Below are 14,977 nucleotides of genomic sequence, written 5' to 3'. Positions count from 1 at the left end.
GTCTGATACCCCTTTTCCACCAAATCAGTTCCAGGGCTGGTTCGGGGCCAGTGCTGGTGCTGGTTCACAACTCGTTCAACTTGCGAGCTAGCCGAGAACCAGTTTGCTTTTCCATAGCTCAGGGTGCTAAGGGGAGCCATGTCATTACGTCGCTGTATACGTCAGTTACGTCGCTGTGTTTGCATAAACCTTGGCGCGAATATCGAAGCAACAACAATGCGGAGAAGAAGCAGCAGCAACAACAACAACAATGTGCCCCTTTTCCACCAAAGCAGTTCCAGGGCTGGTTCGGGGCCAGTGCTTGGTTTGGAACCGGGTTTTCTGTTTCCACTGACAAAGAACTGGCTCTGGGGCCAGAAAAAACGGTTCCAGGCTAGCACCAACTCTTTGGTGGGCCAGAGGAAAGAACCGCTTATGTCAGCGGGGGGGCAGAGCTGTTAAGACCAACAACAATAACAAGACTGCAAAAGATCGCCATTTTTAAGTGACGAGAAGCAGCAGCTGTACAAACGCGAAGTCATCCATTATTATTATTATTGTTGTTGTTGCTGCTGCTTCCGTGTTGTTTTTGCTTCGATATTCGCGCCAAGGTTTTTGCAAACGTAGCAACATAATGACGTGGCTTCCCTTAGCACCGCGAGCTATCGAAAAGCAAACTGGTTCTCAGCCTGGCTCGCAAGTTGAACAAGTTTGCCCCTTTTCCACCAAAGCAGTTCCAGGGCTGGTTCGGGGCCAGTGCTTAGTTTGGAACCGGGTTTTCTGTTTCCACTGACAAAGAACTGGCTCTGGGGCCAGAAAAACCGGTTCCAGGCTAGCACCAACTCTCTGCTGGGCCAGAGGAAAGAACCGCTTACGTCAGTGGGGCGGAGGGGGCGGAGTTGTTAAGACCAACAACAATAACAAGACCGCGAAAGATCGCCATTTTTAAGCGACGAGAAGCAGCAGCTGTACAAACGCGAAGTCATCCATTATTGTTGTTGTTGTTACTGCTGCTTCTTCCGCGTTGTTTTTGCTTCGATATTCGCGCCAAGGTTTACGCAAACGTAGCGACGTAACTGACGTATACAGTGACGTAATGACGTGGCTTCCCTTAGCACCGCGAGCTATCGAAAAGCAAACTGGTTCTCAGCCTGTCTCGCAAGTTGAACAAGTTGTGAACCAGCACCGGCTCCGAACCAGCCCTGGAACTGATTTGGTGGAAAAGGGGTAATAGATGACTTCGCATTTGTACAGCTGCTGCTTCTCGTTGCTTAAAAATGGCGACCTTTTGCGGTCTTGCGATTGTTGTTGGTCTTAACAACTCCGCTGACGTAAGCGGTTCTTTCCTCCGGCCCAGCAAAGAGCTGGTGCTAGCCTGGAACCGGTTTTTCTGGCCCCAGAGCCAGTTCTTTGTCAGTGGAAACAGAAAACCCGGTTCCAAACTAAGCACTGGCCCCGAACCAGCCCTGGAACTGCTTTGGTGGAAAAGGGGCATGCAAGACTGCAGCTAGATGTCACTCTCCACAAGAGCACAACCTGACGGGCTTTAGGACCCGACGCGGGGAATAAATAAGGGGGAAAATGTTTCAGAGCGCGTGGAAGTTGCTCACTGGGCTGTTGAATTGCATGCTGCGCACGAGCTCAGCGCTCGCGCGCTCTTCTTCTTCCTCCTGTATTATTATTATTATTCTTTAAACTGAACCGAGCTTCAACTTTGCAGCGGAGCAGAAACTGTGAACCGAATCAGCACCGAGAGCTGCAGCGGAAAGCCACTAAAGCTCTCTGCACAGCGCTAAGCGGAAGCGAGTTGACAGCTAAAGGAGATATATAAACAAACAAACAAACAAACAAACAAAAACAGAGAGAGCGAGAATGAGCGCAGAGCGCGAGCGCAGCATCCGGTCCACTGAGTGAATCAATCGGCTCAGGCGCGCGCTGCTGAAACTGCGAACCGATTCAGGAGTCGGTTCAGTGAACTGAGCACACTCCATAGGGTTCAGAAGATTAAAAACAAGAGGGGCCAATATTTCTGGAAATTGGTGAGTGAGTGGAACTTTTTTTTTTAATTTAATTTTTTTTCCCAGTAATGCAGTATGAAAATGGAAAGACATGTAGATGTAGAGCATCTGGGAATTTACCATTAGTGTGTGTGTGTGTGTGTGTGAGAATAAGCTTTATTATAGTCTAGTTTAATATGAGCAGAATATCTGACTTAAAAACACACACACACACACACACAGTGCCTGCTACTTTATAGCTGTTAGGTTCCATAATAATAATAATAATTGCCTGATTTTCTGTGAATGTTGACCTATTTACAGACCCAATTAATTCCAGTTTCTTCTGTATATAATATTAACATGTTGGATAACACATGCAGTTAGTTTCCAGTCTCGCCAGCTTCATTCATCCATGATCTGCTGTTCTGTGGAGCTTCTTGATTGTGTTACGCTTAAACATACGGTGCTGTTACAGTACACACACATTAGATCTCACAGTCTCATGTGCACCTGCGGATCTCACAGCAGGCATGTTCATCCATCCATCCATCCATCCATCTATTCATCCATTCATCCATTATCTATACCGCTCCTCCGGTCGTGGGTGAGCTGGCACCAGTTCCAGCTGACGTTGGGTGAGAGGCGGGGTACACCCTGGGTAGGTCACCAGTGTGAACACCGAGAGAGTCAGACAGCTCTTCACACTCATGTTCACACCTGTGGGCAATTTAGAATAGCCGGTTCATTTAATCCTCATGTCTGTGGACTGAGAGGAAACCAGAGCACTCTTAGGGAAACCCTCGCAAGGATGAAGAGAAGATCATGTCCGTTTCAATACAATAAAGAGCACTAAACGGAGACAGTCTTGGTGTGGCGATACTTTGCTTTAGTCAATGAGTGTAGTTTTGTAAGTTTTGCTGTAGGTTTTATTGAGCATCTTACAGAACCAGTAACAGTTCTTCTGGAGGCTTTGAGTGTCGCACTTGTTCCTTATTTTTGCAGCAAAACCCAGTAGCTTTCATTAGGTTTTTGTCTGAAAAGTGGTTCAAACATTTGTGTGCTGGAAAACTTAATATTTGGAAATCTACAATGTTTTTTGTATTGACTCAATAATGTAAAGTCATTTTAAAAAAAAAAAACACACAATCATGAAGTTTATACAAAAAAAGGGGGGGTTGCCAAGACTTTCGCACGTTGCTGTATATGGAAAAACATACTCCATTTTATTCGTAAAACCAGTGCATTTTGGAAGTCGGAACTGTCGTATTCAGGCATCTTCAGCTTTTGTCTTCGACCTCAATTGTATCTTTTGTCTTACTTGATCACAACAAAACCTGATCTCGTGTAATCAGCTGGTTTGTGCTTTGGTTTTCTCCACTTTTGTGCTGTACATCAATCTGACAGGGTTCCTGGGGAAACCACAGACAGCTTTCACCTGAATGAATGTGCCGAAGGCTGTTTGAATGTGTGGGTGCGTGGCTGCAAAGACCGTTGGCCTTTTCCGGTTAGCCTGTAAAAGGACTCTATTAGTTTAGGTCAGAGCAGAAGAGCGTAGGTTGGTCATGAGGATTGAGAAACTGAGATTTGTTGGTCTATTCTGAGACTGCAGCTGGGCTCAGTGTGTAGACATGGCTTGATATTTTTATTTATTTATTTATTAAAATGTATGAATAAGAAATGGGGCGGCACGGTGGCGTAGTGGTTAGCGCTGTTACCTCACAGCGAGAAGGTCCGGGTTCGAGCCCCGTGGCCGGCGAGAGCCTTTCTGTGCGGAGTTTGCATGTTCTCCCCGTGTCCATGTGGGTTTCCTCCGGGTGCTCCGGTTTCCCCCACAGTCCAAAGACATGCAGGTTAGGTTAACTGGTGACTCTAAATTGACCGTAGGTGTGAATGTGAGTGTGAATGGTTGCGTGTGTCTATGTGTCAGCCCTGTGATGACCTGCCGACTTGTCCAGGGTGTACCCCGCCTTTCGCCCGTAGTCAGCTGGGATAGGCTCCAGCTTGCCTGCGACCCTGTAGAACAGGATAAAGCAGCTAGAGATAATGAGATGAATAAGAAATGACTGCAGAGAAATGAAGATGCAAAAATTTCGCATGGACTTGGATTGAGTTGGCTGGTTTGTGTCGGTGCGATGACTCGGTCACTGCGATGGTGTAAGAACTAGCAGAATTTTTCGAGCCTAATTTGGAGAGCTTCATCCATGCCTGTTGAGAACAATGATGCCATTGCTTCTCTGTGAGTAATGCGTGTGCAGTTCGGAGTAACTGATATATTTGGAGAAATATTTATCCCCCATGCAAACGAAGTTTGGTGGGAATATAGAAACTGGTTCTGTCTGTTCGATCACATTATCGTTTCCGGGCCATATCTTTAAAACTACTGAAGATATCTTCATGAAACTTTGTATACATATTAAGCAACATATGAACTGGTGTGTTTTACTATTTTGGATTTTTGGAAGAAAAAAAGGAGCAATTCCACGGGTAACTGACGCAACATTCAGAGGGTTTAAAATTAAACTGTGTGGCTATTATAGAAAGAGCAAACTCAAACAAATGTATGATGACTTAAAGTGCCATTCCACCATTGGATGTATTCTTGGGCATAAAATACAATATATTTTATGACAACATGACTAGACAGAGAAATCTTTTAGCTTCAAAATGATATATCAAACATAATATTTTGACAACGACAAGTATATTAATTTTGCGACCAGAGTCACCTACCCTTTTAATTTCCGCGCGGTAGTGAAACGTGATGTCATCGGCAGGTTCCCCTTCTTGTGTACCACGTGTCGGTCTATTTTTAGACCAGGAAACCCCCAAAGTGAGAGTCATTTCTCCTCGTATATGGGGGCCAAAAAAATTGCGAAAAATTGAGTTAATCTTTCAGTTAGCTAGATTTATTGGTATTAGCTAGATTTATTGGTATTATTTTTATCGCGTTCTATCCGCCATTGCTGATAATATGTGCCACGTCACACGTCACGTGGTACACAAGAAGGGGAACCTGCCGATGACATCACGCGCGGAAATTAAAAGGGTAGGTGACTTTGGTCGCAAAATTAATATACTTGTCGTCAAAAAATTATGTTTGATATATCATTTTGAAGCTAAAAGATTTCTCTATCTAGTGATACCGTTTATATATGTTGTCAAAATATATTGTATTTTATGCCAAAGAATACATCCAATGGTGGAATGGCACTTTAAGGCCCAAAGGCCATCTTGGACAGCACAGAGTTTTTCCCAGATATGAATAATTTATTTAGTGGCATGCAGAGAACATTGGTAACTGACGCAACTTGGAGAATTCGACAACTGTGAACACACGGGTACAAACGCCAATTTCTGTGAAACTTGTTGAAATTTTATTAACGTTTTTTCCAACTTGGCTTTTAACATGCTATAGTATACAATGAAAAAGGTTTAGAACTGACAGTTGAGATCATGGAATGTACAGTAATTGACACAACATTCTTGGTAACTGACGCAACACTTTCCTACATATGATTTTGATGTACAGAGAGAGGGGAAATGTGGTAATTTTCTCTTTCTTAGTTATAATATCAATCAGTGAACAAAGCTACTTTTTAGATCTAAAAGGCCCCAAAGCTGTGATTAATTACTCAATGGAATCACTTTTTTTCATGGAAATGTAAAGAATAAGGTCCATTTGATATAAAACACAGTTTAACTTACCTGGTGAGGACTTTTGACAGCAGTTCGAGTGCTTCTTTGTGTCTGTTAGCATTGGGTTTAAAGTATGTGCCAATTTCAAAATGGCCGCCAGTCATGTGACATGAGTTCAGCACAAAAATATTGACTGCAGTGAATGAACCAATCAAATTTAACACCATAAATACAAAATGAATTTTCACCCCTTGGGTTGACCGTTTTGTGGAAATGGCCAAAAGTATTTTTCAAATTTTGACATAAAATAGATTTTGACTTGGTTTCTAAGAGCAATGTTTGTTCCTAGAGTGTATCTCCAAAACTATTCATGATACGGATTTGAAACTTGGTATACATGTTAACAAGGTGATGTAGATATGCCTTTTCATACTAAGAAATTTTGAGAAATTTAAATTTTTCATGTTTCCATGGAAACAATTTCAGACTTAGTCTCTCAGGTTAGTCTTGGGGTAGGTTTTGTTTCTGGAGCAGAACTTGAAAACTGAGTGGTATGGTCTTGAAAGTTGGTAGATGTGTTGATTAAGTAATGTATATGTGCCTTTTGATACTAAGAAATATGAGAATTTGTAGCTCACCTGGACCAAAGGTCCGGTGGGTTTATACCATGGGCTGCTGAGGTCAGTGTAAAGAGGTAGGATTGGGTTCCTGCAGCAGAACTTGAAAAATGTGACACGTAATTTCTTGAAACTTGGTATATAGGGCGGGGGATTTACTGTATAGTAGATGACTCTCTTCTTGTTTTAGAGTCCAAAAGTTTAATCAGCGAAATCCTTGAAATCTTGATTAAAAAAAACTTTTACTGACTGCAAATTTAAATATCGTGATAGTTTTTTTTTAGGTTTTGTGAAAACCGTTTTTATCAAAATGGGATGTTTTTACCTTACTACATTCACTGTGATTGGTCAGAAAGTGTTGATTTAATTTGATATAACCGCAGCTCTGGCTATAGTTCCGCTGTAATTAAAGCCAAAAAGTTTATATTAATGCTGTCCTTTCACGTTTTTTTAAAATTGTTTCTACAGTAACAACTTGCAGAAAGGCTTGTATAGTGGATGCTTGACAGTACTGGATACTGGTAATTAACATACAGTGGTGCTTGAAAGTTTGTGAACCCTTTAGAATTTTCTATATTTCTGCATAAATATGACCTAAAACAACATCAGATTTTCACACAAGTCCTAAAAGTAGATAAAGAGAACCCAGTTAAACAAATGAGACAAAAATATTATACTTGGTCATTTATTTATTGAGGAAAATGATCCAATATTACATATCTGTGAGTGGCAAAAGTATGTGAACCTTTGCTTTCAGTATCTGGCGTGACCCCCTTGTGCAGGAATAACTGCAACTAAACATTTCTGGTAACTGTTGATCAGTCCTGCACACCGGCTTGGAGGAATTTTAGCCCATTCCTCCGTACAGAACAGCTTCAACTCTGGGATGTTGGTGGGTTTCCTCACATGAACTGCTCGCTTCAGGTCCTTCCACAACATTTCCATTGGATTAAGGTCAGGACTTTGACTTGACCATTCCAAAACATTAACTTTATTCTTCTTTAACCATTCTTTGGTCGAACGACTTGTGTGCTTCGGGTCGTTGTCTTGCTGCATGATCCACCTTCTCTTGAGATTCAGTTCATGGACAGATGTCCTGACATTTTCCTTTAGAATTCGCTGGTACAATTCAGAATTCATTGTTCCATCAATGATGGCAAGCTGTCCTGGCCCAGATGCAGCAAAACAGGTCCAAACCATGATACTACCACCACCATGTTTCACAGATGGGATAAGGTTCTTATGCCGGAATGCAGTGTTTTCATTTCTTCAAACATAACACTTCTCATTTAAACTAAAAAGTTCTATTTTGGTCTCATCCGTCCACAAAACATTTTTCCAATAGCCTTCTGGCTTGTCCACGTGATCTTTAGCAAACTGCAGACGAGCAGCAATGTTCTTTTTGGAGAGCAATGGCTTTCTCCTTGCAACCCTGCCCTGTACACCATTGTTGTTCAGTGTTCTCCTGATGGTGGACTCATGAACATGAACATTAGCTAATGTGAGAGAGGCCTTCAGTTGCTTAGAAGTTACCCTGGGGTCCTTTGTGACCTCGCCCACTATTATACGCCTTGCTCTTGGAGTAATCTTTGTTGGTCGACCACTCCTGGGGAGGGTAACAATGGTCTTGAATTTCCTCCATTTGTACACAATCTGTCTGACTGTGGATTGGTGGAATCCAAACTCTTTAGAGATGGTTTTGTAACCTTTTTCAGCCTGATGAGCATCAACGCTTTTTCTGAGGGCCTCAGAAATCTCCTTTGTTCGTGCCATGATACACTTCCACAAACGTGTTGTGAAGATCAGACTTTGATAGATCCCTGTTCTTTAAATAAAACAGGGTGCCCACTCACACCTGATTGTCATCCCACTGACTGAAAACACTTGACTCTAATTTCACCTTCAAATTAACTGCTAACCCTAGAGGTTCACATACTTTTGCCACTCACAGATATGTAATATTGGTTCATTTTCCTCAATAAATAAATGACCAAGTATATTTTTGTCTCATTTGTTTAACTGGGTTCTCTTTATCTACTTTTAGGACTTGTGTGAAAATCTGATGTTGTTTTCGGTCATATTTATGCAGAAATATAGAAAATTCTAAAGGGTTCACAAACTTTCAAGCACCACTGTATGATTACTGTTGATCTGGTGACCGTTAAAGCTGTTGATCTTGTAAAGGGTTCACAAACTTTCAAGCACCACTGTATGATTACTGTTGATCTTGTAACCGTTAAAGCTAAAGCTGTTCCTTTAAGTTTTCCTTTTACAGGAAAGTCTTCTGGATGGAGGAATTTCTGATTTCTCAGTAACCTGATAAGCTGCTTGTTTTTTTTGTCTTATCACCTTCAAGAGGAAAAAAAGTGAAACTGATGAGGGAGCGACTGTTTATTTATAACTGCTATAATGCAAGTCATAAGAGGAAGTAACTTGTTTCACAGACTTTAAATGGAACTATAAATGGCTTCAAACATGATGGCATTCTTTAATTTATAAAATACTGTAATCCTTGGCAAATTTCTGTGGTAGAAGAGGAATAAAGCATTCACCTCACACCACCTGGTGTAAATTGTTTTTCGAGCAGCACTGACCGAACTGCCTGTTTTTAAATAAAATGTTTCTGCACTCATTTAAATAATCAGGAATCAGAAGTGTGTTTGGTTTTCAGTTCGGTTCTTGTAGTCTTTAAAGAGCTTAACCAGGAAATTTTGAAACCACAGCGTTCTGAAGTGTCCTCGTTATGCATTAATACAAGATCTTCTAGATGAAGAAAAATTGAGTGGATTTTAGTTGAAAAAAAAATTTAAAGTTGTAACATCAGTCCATTGGGCCATTTCCCCGAGCGTGGCAATGTTGGATTAGCCAGGTACATGGATGTATTAGGAGACGAAAATGAGGGTGGCGCTGCGTGACGTAGGATTCTGCACATCGTCTTTATTCCGTCCCGGATCCAAGACGTTTGGCTGAGCGGCTTCATCAAGTAAAGTGAGAACTTCACTCCTGGAAAAAGCAGCAAATTGTGGAGTGAGTATTTTACAGAAGAGTGTTTTGTGGAGGACTTGCATGAAAAGATCATGAGACCCGAGGCAGAAACGACAGCTGAAGCCAGACACGATCCTGACTTTGTTTCACCACAAAACGCCAACAGCACGACAGCACACCATGTCAGGCATCAAACGGATGGAAATTAAGCAGGTAATAAAAAATAAACGGGCATTAAACTAGCCACTACTTTTTGATTCATTATCTAATACTGCATTGCCATAATTTTCATGAAGAACTGCAAACAAATTAACCGAGAAGTCACACTAGACCATAATGTTATACTATTGTCAAGCATAGCACGCACTTGTGCTCGCGGAAAATGACATCATGCACGATGGAGTTATGGCAGTCTCCCTGACAAAAAAAAAAAGTCCCGTCTATTTATCACTTTCGTGGTTATATCGTTAAGAATAAATTCAACATGCAGCTTTTTTTTTTTTTAATTATACCCCTGCTCCGCCGGGGGGGTTATACTGGTTTCTCTCTGTCTGTCCGTATCTCCATCTGTCCGAAACACCCTTTTTCTCAGCGACCACAAATCCTAGCCATTTGGTACTTTGTACCGAGCTTCAACTTGGGGTCCGATACCGTGTATACCGTTTTCAGGTCTGTCACACATCAACTTCCTGTTTACCAACTGAATGTATTTACAAAACATATAGCATGGATTTACAAAATTTTCATAACACTTTTCTCAGCAACTACAAATCACAACTGCTTGATATTTGGTACCGAGCTCCAGCTTGGGGTTCTATACAGCGCTCGAAACTAACGGTGTCCCGATGTCCCGGGGACCATAAAAAATGTCATCGGGACACAAAATTATCATATCTGGGACAATGGACAAAAATAGATCTAGAAAAAAAGTTCTACATTAATATTATTTACAAAGCCGTAACACATACGTAGACATTCACCTAATTTGTCAATTTTAATTTTAAAACGTTAACAGCGGAAAAATACATTAGTAGCTACACTTTCGATGCACCTGCATCCGTAGGCTACAGAGCAGCGGATTCTGTTCTAGAATCTTCGGCCGGAGTCCGCATTATATGGACTTGGAATGGAATTGCTACCGCACACGCTGCGCCGACTCTTGCCAGAACAAAAATGCTTAAGTGGTTGAAGCGGACCGACCGCGGGGAAGAAACTGAAAGCCCAGACATAACGTCTCCGGGACCTTCAGGATCCAAAGTGTCATCGCCTGGTCTGCAGGCAACGCTAGCAACTGAATGAACTTAATGAACACTGTTAGACACGTTATAAAATACAACAGGAATGATGTGGATGATATTGACGGAAGATACCGTTCAACAGAATAAGTGAGTTTTCTTGGTGTCTTTCTAGTTCAGAAAGTTTAGTCAGTCAGCAGCACAACTAGGCTCGGACCTGGCACTATGTTGATGTTGCTAACATTGACACCCACGTTTCGGCAGCGAAAGTTCATGAAATGGATAACGGAAAGTTCATAAAAATGGGTAACGGAAAGTTCATAAAAATGGATAACGGTAATGGATAACGGAAAGTTCATAAAAATGGATAACGGTAATGGTGAAAATTATAAGTTGGCCTTATAAGTGCCAACAGATATTCAAGGTATAAGTAGATGAAATGAACATAAAAGGGGTCTTATTTTCAACTAAAGTGTACTGCAGATGTAGTGAGTTGAAACATTTTCTGAATGAGCTAGTTGGCCCCGTTAAATAAACGGGTATCTATTCATACAGTGAGATCGCCAAAGTTTAATAAACTGAAAATGCAATAACTGTAATTTTGAAGTAGATGATGTATAGGACATGTGTCGCTTGTGTCTTGTGACTTATTGTAAAAATGATATAAAGGGTTCAAAATCGCATAGTTACAAATATAATAGTAACTTCATATGATAATATTAACCACTGGTTATTTCAGAGAGGAAAAAAATGGGGACACTATTGCTTCCATTCGGGACAATACAACACAGAATTCGGGACCACTGGGGGACACAAAGAAAAAAAGTTAATTTCGAGCCCTGGTTCTATACCGTGTACACCGTTTTCAGGTCTGTCGCACATCGGCTTCTTGTTTACTGACTGAATGTGTTTATGAAACGTAGCATGAATTTACAAAATTTTCACAATATTTTTCTCAGCAACCACAAATCACAACTGCTTGATATTTGGTACCGAGCTTCAGCTTGGGGTTTTATACCGTGCATACCGTTTTCAGGTCTGTCGCACATCGACTTCCTGTTTACCGACTGAATAGATTTATGAAACATATAGCGTGGATTTACAAAATTTTCGCAGCATTTTTCTCAGCAACTACAAATCACAACTGCTTGATTCATAATAAGTGTCCTATTCCTTCGATTGCTTGCAATTCTGATATAAGCTTGATCCTTTTTTAAAATATATAAAAGATGCCAAAGACTGACTTTTAGCTCAATTTGTTTATTTGCAGGATATTTTCTTTAAACCTGATAATTCATCCTCCTGGTTCTAAGTTGGCATCAGTTTGACTTGTTTTATTTTCATCGACCTGATTAGCAACCAAATATTATTTGCTATGGAATTAGATTCTTGTTTGTCCTGGAAGCTCGTATCAGGACAAGTGCTGCACAACAAAATCGTACTAAACTCCCAGTCTCAATTTGTTTCTCAACGTAATTTGATTCAAGAACATCAATTCTGCAGCATTTGCAAACCTGAGCGCTATTCCCTGTTCGTTTGCTGTAATTAATGCCCACAGACTTTGTTCAGCATGACCTCACACGCATCCCTGAAGCTTGGTAAAGAAAAAAGGGGAGGGTTTTGCCCATATGTAGCGAGAAGAACAAATGTCTCATATTAAACAATTAATATTACAAATGAAACTGAACAGGCTTCATGTTGAGCAATGTAAGATTTATTCCTCAAAATTTGAATGAGAAATTCAAAGGTACGTGGATTCCATGAATGATTTCACAAATTTTCAATATGTGTGCCGCCTGAACGAGACAGACAGACAGACACGCACAGCCTTCCTCTTTGAACTTTTTGTGCCGTGTCCAAATCTGCATTGCAGTTGGTGCATTTTTAGAGAATTCTCTCATAAATGCACGCTGTACAGTCTTGTTCGGCTGTGTTCGAGCGCACTCTAACACACAAAACGCCTTTTCTTTTCCAGCGAATGCATTTCTATACCTAAAAAGATAAAAACAGAGAACATTAAACATACAATTTTGACCTGTTTCCGCACATGCTGTTAAAATTTGAGGGCAATTGAACGAGAATATAAGTTATTCCATGAAATCGAGTCATACATGAGCTGATAGCCGAAGAGGCGCATCGTACCAAGTTGGCTATAAGCCATGTATGAATAGATTGAGTGGAATAACTGTTATTCTATCCACATTCACTGGACTTTGAGAAATGGAGCATTTTTATTTTTTTGCAAATTCGATAAATAAAAACTTTATACAAAAGGTCTGACAAAATCATTTCCACTTCAGCGGACTTCTTAACCTATCGATGGCTGCACTAATTGACTTTAGTGGTGTGTGGGTGTTTTTTTTTTTTTTTTTAAATTAGGAAGTGCTGTCGTGCCGAGGTATACGAAAACGGCTTTAGACATTGGTTTAATTCTTCCTTGGACATTTCAGTTATGTAATTTTGAGCTTTTGAACCAGTCTAAAAAAAATTTAAACAAATTTTAATGCTTAAAGATGAAGAATGTAAACAAACTGGCGAAATCACAGGAACGATTTGTGAAAAATGCGATAATTCATGAAAAATAAAAACAGATACGTTCTTACCATCAAATACTTTCATTCCGTATTTTGTTGCTTTTTTCCTCTTTTTTTAAAAAAAAATCATCCTCGGTTGGTTCAGCAACACGCACCGCCATTTTGTTTTTCTCTACTTAGTGTATGAGCTGATAGCCTAGTAACAGAGTAGCCAATCAGAGCGCGCGATTGCTCATATCCAGTGAATGTGGATAGAATATCTATGCATCTGTCTATCAAATTTTATATAATATTACACACATACAGTACCAGGGAAAAGTTTGGACACACCTTCTAATTCACTGGGTTTTCTATTTTTATTTATTTATTTATTTATTAAGTCACTTCATGTCTTAAAGTAATGATGGATGTTGGTTCTCTTTAGTTAGTTAAGCGGTTCTTGACATGATATGGATTACTACAGTTGTGGAATAGGGTTATTATTATGATTATTATTTACTATTTACTGTTTGATCTCAAATGCGTTAAGAAGGCAAGAAACTCGTCCACTAACTTTTGATGAGACACACTTTTTAATTGAAAAGCATTCCAGGTGCTTCCCTCATGAAGCTGGTGAAGATAATGCCAATAGTGTGCACAGTGTCACCAAGGTAAACGTATACTGTACTTTGAAGAATCTAAAATATGAAATTTTTTCCAAAACTTTTTTTTTTTTGTTTCCCACACAATTCTATAACTGTTCCAGATGTTATTTCAGTTTGGATGTCTTCAGTATTGTTCTACAATGTTAAATGGTTAGAATACAGGGAAAAACAACAACACATATGAATGAGCAGAGTAGGGGTGTACAAACTATTGACTGGCGCTGTGTGTAAAATAAATAAGTAAATCTCATATCATCTCTTGCCGCTTTATCCTGTTCTACAGGGTCGCAGGCAAGCTGGAGCCTATCCCAGCTGACTACGGGCGAAAGGCGGGGTACACCCTGGACAAGTCGCCAGGTCATCACAGGGCTGACACATAGACACAGACAACCATTCACACTCACATTCACACCTACGGTCAATTTAGAGTCACCAGTGAACCTAACCTGCATGTCTTTGGACTGTGGGGGAAACCGGAGCACCCGGAGGAAACCCACGCGGACACGGGGAGAACATGCAAACTCCGCACAGAAAGGCCCTCGCCGGCCACGGGGCTCGAACCCGGACCTTCTTGCTGTGAGGTGACGGCGCTAACCACTTCACGACCGTGCCGCCCCTAAATAAGTAAATGTATATGCATAATTAAAAAAATCACTTCCCTCAAATGCTTCACATTGGTACAGCTGCTTTAATTTTTTTTACATTTTTCTATTTATTTATTTATTTATTTATTTTTGTTAAATTGTGATCAAAACATTTTTATAAGCTTATGAATTTCTCTGGGATTTCTGAACGCAGGTGATTTGTAAGTCCTGTGCTGGAAGAGCAGACAGAGTGATGGCTCATCCTTAATGAATTTCTTTCTGAAACCTGATCCAATGATGCAAGTGCAGCCCTGACAGGTTGCGTCGTTTGATATTTTGCTTGTTTCCCCATATCCTTGTGTGCGTGTGCGCGCGTGTGTGTGCTTGGTTTGCAGCCTGTTGAACATGTTTTTGAATACTTCAGAGTGGCGTAACTGGGGCACTACAGACACCATCACTTCTCTTTTCACTTTTCTGTGGACTTGGTGATCACGATCACACTGGGGCTTTTAGAGGAACTGAACACTCACTCACTCGTCGTACTGTCCTTGTGAGAACCTTTCACTGACCTAATGATTAGTGAAGCTACTAAATGCTATGCTAGACCAAAATCTTATCAGTTTTTATAAACAAACACCGTGTTCCTTGTGGGGACCAGCGAGGTGCTCAGAAGATCAAAACGCTTCGATATTCCTATCCTTGTAGGGATATTACCAAGATATAAAATCAAACGCGCGTACAGGCAGCGTTTTACATGAAAGGA

General features: G+C 40.7%; 1 protein-coding gene across 4 annotated transcripts in view; it reads left to right on the top strand.

Moving 5' to 3' along the window:
* Positions 1-1,587: 1,587 nt before the first annotated feature.
* Positions 1,588-14,977, top strand: part of camkk1a (calcium/calmodulin-dependent protein kinase kinase 1, alpha a) — a 314,395-nt gene continuing 301,005 nt past the window's right edge. For all 4 annotated transcript variants that reach the window (XM_060912105.1, XM_060912109.1, XM_060912106.1 and 1 more), the window contains exon 1: positions 1,588-2,018. The gene's annotated coding sequence lies outside the window, so the exon portion shown is untranslated. The remainder of the gene's footprint in view (positions 2,019-14,977) is intronic.

The sequence above is a fragment of the Neoarius graeffei genome, chromosome 28 (genome assembly GCF_027579695.1).
Source record: "Neoarius graeffei isolate fNeoGra1 chromosome 28, fNeoGra1.pri, whole genome shotgun sequence".
Taxonomy (NCBI): Eukaryota; Metazoa; Chordata; class Actinopteri; order Siluriformes; family Ariidae; genus Neoarius; species Neoarius graeffei.
Note: the sequence above shows the minus strand (reverse complement) of the source record. Positions and strands in the feature narration are given on the sequence as shown.